The sequence below is a fragment of the Lactuca saligna genome, chromosome 8, assembly GCF_052625555.1.
Source record: "Lactuca saligna cultivar CGN05327 chromosome 8, ASM5262555v1, whole genome shotgun sequence".
Classification (NCBI taxonomy): Eukaryota; Viridiplantae; Streptophyta; class Magnoliopsida; order Asterales; family Asteraceae; genus Lactuca; species Lactuca saligna.
Genome location: NC_136424.1, coordinates 35,793,597 through 35,800,682, shown reverse-complemented (window position 1 = coordinate 35,800,682; position 7,086 = coordinate 35,793,597). Strand labels below are relative to the sequence as shown.

Genomic DNA, 7,086 nt, shown 5'->3' with positions numbered 1-7,086 from the left:
TAAAATCCAAGATTTTCAAGAATCATAATCAAATAAGAAACTGTACCTTCACTTGCAAGGCATGACTCCTGAGCATGGGTCAAGTCCATTTCCAATATCTGAAACAATAATACATCATCAACTATTAAAGACTAGAGCTAGAAAAAAATTAAAATCAAAAATTAAAATTATACCATAGCTTCAACATTAGAGAAGTAAGGTATGTCAGCATCATCATCAGAGTTGTTCTGATCCGATACATTAGAATCATCCATTGATTCTGGATCAATCATTTTCATACTACCAACTTCTAAAGGTAATGGCATCTCATTGTACAATGGCAAATAATTTGCCCTTCTTTAAGCCGAACAAATTCTATTTGTGATACTGATGTTGATGACTTATCATATTGAACAACATGAATTACATCAACACTGCATAAATCAACTTCTTGATTAGGAAGATCATCCATTGTATCTATCATATGATCCTTCACATCTACATCCATGAAAAGAATATCATCTTCATTAGACAAGTTCAGAAGAGAATCTGGTAGATCTGCGTATTCACCCTCATGAACACCACTTGAATATATAAAACCATTAGGTCTGTTTCTAAAAAAGGACACTACTACCCCTGGTGAAGATTTATTCTCCCTTATGTGATCAGAATCATCAGGGAGTGGTGGTAATGTTTCTTTTGTGACTTGATGACTTTCTGCGTTGTTGTCATCAACTGGCATATCAGGGGTAGAAACGTCTTCTAACGTCCTCCATAAAAGTAGTCTACTTGATGGAGATTCATAACGATTGCAAGCATAAAAGCCACCAGTTCTCTCTCCATGATCTGACCATTGACCAAGGCAAAGCCTACATTTACAGTTTTATAAAGTTATCAGAATCAACAATAAACTTAATTTTATAAAGCATAAACATTACTTTTCTATAAGTACATAACAAACAATATGTTGGACACTACTACAAAAACAACATTTTAGAACAATAACTTAACCAATACATATTCACAGTCCACAGGACCAGAAGTCAATAATTAGAGAAACCAAAACTTCACATTACTGAAATTATACTATTTTGAAATTAGAAGTAAACTAATAAACACTTTGGGATCTATGTATTTGACTATTAACTAAGAAATTTTAAAAGAAAAAAAATCATATTTAGAGAGAAATCAGAAATCGACAAATAAGTTCCTAATTCTTAATACTGAGATTTAAATCCATACCAACAACATAAAAATCAAAAAGTTGTTACTAATCAATTTTCTTCCTTCCCGTGACTTATTTTTCTTCTGATGTGGGCATTTCATCATTATAGATATGCTTTACAAATGTTGATCTTCTAATTTGCACATGAAGTACGTATAATTAGTTTTTGAAAATAACAAACAAGAAGGAAGAAGAAGTGTAATAAAAAGAAAGAGAATACAGAGAAGGCAAAGACAAAAAGAAGAACATACCTTGGAGAAGTCTTATCTTTTCTCCCTGTAGAAAAAACTCTGGAGTGTGATTTCAAATTTAGAAAATTCCATGGAAAATTCTTGGAAGAGAGACTGATGATGAGATGCGTTTTTAGTGGTGTGGAGATGGAGGTTATGGCCGGTGGTGAAAGTTTTTATGGAGGGATCGATTTTGATGAAGAAAGTGTTGGGAAAGCTGGGATATCAATTTTTTCTAGGTTCGTGTCAGATGGAGATTGTGACTCTAAGGACGACCAACCCTAGTATATCGATGATGGTGGGGAAGCCAGCAAACGAAGTTGAATCGTCCACACATGCTCTGGTTTGATTTGCTTTTGTGAGGTCCTGAACAAAAAGCCCTAGAATAGGGAGGATGTATTTGAAGCAGGAGATATGAGAGAACAATGATGAAGAGAAGAAGAGGCGTGTATGAGCCTGAGGTCACCGACGTTGAGAAGCATTTGTGTGGAGATCGTGTTGAATGATTTGTGAAATCACGAGAAACCTTCATCGTCGGGAAGAGAGATTGTATATGGAAGGGAAAATGGAGATACAGTTAAACGAGAGATGAAGATGGAACCAACCCTAAATCGCCATGGCGGGGTTTTTAACTTTTCTAATTTTTTGGGAATTCCTTTTCCCGCTGCTACTAATGATGAAGATGCGCATTTCATTAAAAAAAAAATATAAAGCGACATGATTTCACGACACGCTACCTATGATAAGTGCCCTCCGCGTTTTTATTTATTTTTTGTTCCAACACTAATTTTAGGGCATGCAAAAATGCACGACCTAAATCCTTTACATTTTGGGGGAGCTGACACTATTTTTAGGGTACACACTTTTGCGTATCGTAAAACAACGAGTTGCACGTCATTAAAGGGTATTTTTCTAGTAGTGAGATGTGTTGTTTGGTCATGAGTGACAAGCTTTTCGTGTTTGATCTCTTTCTGAAGATTATTTCATATGGTTTTCAAAGATTACCATTAAAAATTAAACATAAGATTTGCAAGAAATGAGAGTCGAACTTATTGTTCTTCGAGATGTTTTGGAGATGCTCTACAGTTGAAGGATCTGTATGTGTGTGCAAGGGATATAGTTTTCTCCATTGCTTGGATCGAGAATATGGGTTGTCATTATATATATATACTAATTTTGAAGTGGCAGGTGAACAGGACTTGCTTCTCATTGGTGGGATTTTTTTTTTTTGGATCATTGTTAACCGCTTTTTAATTTTTTTTTGTTGATATATGAAGTGTCTACAAATACTCGTGTTACAGAATCCAGTGGAAAAGAGATTAGTGTCCACCTCCACTTAATGTCCACCGACTCAATAAGCATCCGTCCATACACCTCTCTCTTCTTCTGTATCTCTCTACGTCTACTACTCACCTTCCCCACCTTGGTTTGATCCTCCACCGGCTTCCGTCCGAAGCAACTCCAGACCACCCTCTCCACCCTTCTAATTTGTCGTCTGAAGGACACAAACGAGAGAACGAAGCAATTAGATCTTCCGATTTCCCGATCGGTTTACCTAATCTCGGGTATATTCTTCGCATATGTCGACTCGATTTCTTTTTTCTAAATTTCTAGGGTTTGTCTGTTGCTTACCTGTTCAATATCATCACCGATTTCGTATTATCATTAAGATGCGGTTGGTTTCTTCGCTTACTTGATAGGCCCAAATAAAATCTGAATTGTCTGCTGCTTTCTCAGGTTGGATATACAGAGGTTTCACATTGAGATTGAAGTAAATCCTAGCAATCTTAGATGAGTGAGAAAGAATGATGGGGTCAAAGGCAGCCACAAGCGTTGAGGTATGTGATTTACTTTGAATCGGTGCCTGTACTTCTCTTTCCGTTTCATGCTTCTATCAGCATCGACTTGCAAAGATCGATTATTAGAAATTCTGAAAAACGATAATCGATTATCAGAAATTCTGAAAAACGATGATCGATTGAAGGTCTTCCGCTGAAGCAATCTTGGCCATGGGAAAGAAGAAAATGCACATGAATTTTTAAGGTAAAGTGACTTATACTTTTGCATTTATGATTTATGCCATTTAAATTGATGTAATAGTCTCTTAGTGAGTTGACTTAGTTATCAAGTGATGTTATTACAGGTATGCTATTGATACTTTGCAATCCGCCAGTCTTAAGGAAGCTGGAAAAAAATCTTCCAACTCCTTAGAAACAACTCTAATCGGACTTACATTTGGTGGTTATCTAAGATCTAAGGTAACAATGTCTTTTATTAACTACTTCAAATCATCTTTATCTAAAACACAAGAAGCTTCTAATTTCTAAAGCTACTGTGGCTTTTGAATTGTCGATAAAGTGCATGACATGTGGTGGAAAATCATAGCGGCATGAGCAGATGATGGATCTCACTGTTGAAATTGAAGGTGATATAGCAACTCTTGAAGAAGCTTACATGCACTGAAGTACTAGATAGTGAAAAAAAGTACAAATGCAGCAAGTTTGTTCAAAATCTCTCATCTAATCTTACCTTAAAACTATTTATTTATTTATTTCTTAACTTTTTAACTTACAGGTGTAAATCCTATGAGAAAGCCAAAAAGGAATTGACATTGTTGGAAGCGCCAAATGTGCTTACCATTGCATTAAAGCGATTTCAGGTATTTTTAATTTTAATTTTTTTTTAATTTTTAATCAAAGATGCTACAATACATGAATAAATGAAAGTAAAAAGTAAAAAAACATTGGTATTTGTTGCAGTCTGGTAAAAAAAAATTCCGCTGTGGTGTGAAGTTCATGTAACATGACCATTTTGCCCCTAAAATCACCTTTGTTAAAACTTTTTTCCCCTTTGTTAACTTTAATGACCGTTTTACCCTTATATTCCAACAAACAGTTTTAACAATATTTCCACTGATATGATTTATTGTTTTTTTTATTTGAAAGATGTTGGTTGGGTGCTCTGTTGGGGGTATGGTAGACATGGATCTTGACAACATCAAATGACAGTATTTTTTGTGTTTTGTACTCTTTATAGGTTGAACAATATACTATGATTGATTCATCATTAGGACCACCGACTGAGGTGAGGAAAACTGCCTTGGTTGTGATTAAAATTGTGATAATAGATTTTATTGTTAAAGAGTTTGAAAGAATTGTAATCTATCACATTTTTCTTTCAAAAGAAATAGAATGAAATCTAATTCAATCCCGCAAAGCGGGTGGGTTCTTCCCTAGTTGGAGCTCTAAAGGACAAGTATAATACTGATGGTATATTTCTTTCTATTGTTTACTTTTGTTCACTATTTACTTTTAATTTAATAAGTCTTGCAGAAATAGTTATTGATTTATTTATAATACATTTAATTTAAACGATGAATTCCATTAAATGAATTTTAGGAATAGTTATTGATTTATTTATACAACCTTTGTTTAAACGAAGGATTCCATAAATGTATAGTAAATTAATTTTTTATGTAAGATTAATTATATGGAACATATAGATGAAATATTATAAAGTCTTAAATTTTGTCTCGACAGGATTTATATGTAGTTAAGTTGTATTAAATCGTGAATGATGGTTTTGAAATATAAATTTTTAAAATTCACAGTTTAAATATAAAATGTTTGTGGAGGTCTTAAAGTTTTAAGTCGTGAATATATTATTTTGATACATATACGATGTGGATATCTTCTCGTTCTTAAACTTCAACTATATGAATTTTGTGATTAAACTGTGAATGATCTGGATTAAGCTATAAATAGACATTATTGGCTTGTGAATCGCATATATTAAGTTGTGAATCTTATATGGATTTTATGTTAAAATATAAATGATTTGTGTATAAAGCTATGGTTTTTATGTTTTAATCTGTGAATTTACAGCATTAAGCGGTGATCTTCCTATTTAAACTGTAACTTAACTATATTAAGTGTGAATTTTATATATTAAACCGTGAATTTATTCTATTGAGTTATGAATTTTGTGTATTAAACTGTTAATTGACTGTATTAAGAATTTTAAGTTGATAAATGGTTGTGAATTTATACTTTTTGAGTAATAAACTGTGAATTTATTATAATAAGTTGTGAATTTTATATATTAAGTTATGATTTTTATGTTTTAAACTGTAAATTAATTGCATTAACCTATAAATTTTTTGTTTAAACTGTGAATTAACTATATTAAAGTGTGAATTTTGTATATTAAAATGTGATTTTTGTGTTTAAAAATGTGAATTAATTGCATTAAGTTGTGAATTTTTTGTTTACACGACGAATTAACTGTATTAAGCAGTGACGTAATGAATTGTGTGTTAAAATACAAATTATTTATGTGTGACCGTTTTTGTATTAGTTTTTTTTATGAATATATTACTTTTTTTCTCTTGTACAAATACGTAAGAATACAATAGTTTTTATAATTATTTTGCATTAAACTCATAATAAGTAAATTAATTGGTTTATTAAATTGTGAATATAATATTTAACCTATCAATTAATGATTTTATATACAGATCTCATTTGGAAGGAACGATGATTGCGATGGTGGTGTGTGGTAGTTCTTGGTAGAGTTTGTGTTTGACTTCTTAAAATATGCAAATTAGTCTATTGGATTGTATTATATTATGTTGTGAATTTTATGTATTAAACTAAACACTAACTGTATTAATTTGTATATTTTATATAATTTTTGTTTTAAAATATGAACAAAGGTATGTATAAAAATATTAAATTTTGTATTAGTGAATTAATATTTTAATTAAACTTGAGTATGGTATTTTAAACTGTAAACATATCGTATACATGATATATTTTTAAAGAAATCTACAAATTAGAAAAAAGAAAATTAATTTTTTCAAGGCATAGTTTATTTTTTTAAGAAAAGTTTGTATATTTTGCTACAAAAATGAAATGGTATGTGTTAAAAAGCATCAGAAAAAAATGAAAAATACAATGTTTGTTATATTAAGATGTGAATACGCCTAGAAAAATGCTACTAAATTTGTTGTTACTCAGAAGGTGGTCCAACGGTAGCAGTCAGGTGGTGGTCCGGCAGCGATCCAATAACAAGTCGCAACTAATTGTAAATGAGTGAATGAAAAACTTTGTTTAATATAATATTAGTGTTTGATTTGTTCAAAATAGTTTTAATAAAAATATCTAAAGATGGTTATTAGGGTTTTTAACCATTTTCGGTTCTCATTTGAACCACTCCTTATATATATATATATATATATATATATATATATATATATATATATATATATATACATACAGGAGGGTTCAATTGAGAAAAAAAATATTTTCTTAAACTATGCTAATAATTACCTTAATCTCTACAAAAACATAGTTTTTTCGATTTTTTTAATTTTTAAGAAGCTATTTTTATCGAAAAATGATTTTAAATATACCAAAATTCATGATTTTTTATTCTCTACAAATAGACATCGATATTGATATAGTTTTAAGATAAAATAAAAATTTTTTTTTTTTTATATATTCAGCTATCGTTATTCATAAGTGAATAAAAATGAATCAGATTTTTACTACAGTACATTCGTTATTCAGTTATAAATAAAAACTATGATTAATTTTTTTTTATAGTTTAAGTATCATTCATATATGAATATAGCATATAATAAACATAGTA

General features: G+C 30.7%; 1 long non-coding RNA gene across 10 annotated transcripts; it reads left to right on the top strand.

The window, feature by feature from the left end:
* Positions 1 to 2,661: 2,661 nt before the first annotated feature.
* On the top strand, positions 2,662 to 6,143 carry LOC145008372 (uncharacterized). 10 transcript variants are annotated; one of them, XR_013663374.1, is made up of 9 exons: positions 2,662 to 2,999; positions 3,172 to 3,272; positions 3,390 to 3,477; positions 3,578 to 3,692; positions 3,793 to 3,933; positions 4,009 to 4,093; positions 4,471 to 4,518; positions 4,619 to 4,703; positions 5,951 to 6,143. It is a non-coding gene; the product is annotated as an uncharacterized LOC145008372 (long non-coding RNA). The 10 variants fall into 10 exon arrangements; XR_013663375.1 differs by having other exon boundaries at positions 4,380 to 4,518; XR_013663380.1 differs by having other exon boundaries at positions 3,419 to 3,477; positions 4,471 to 4,703.
* Positions 6,144 to 7,086: the final 943 nt, after the last annotated feature.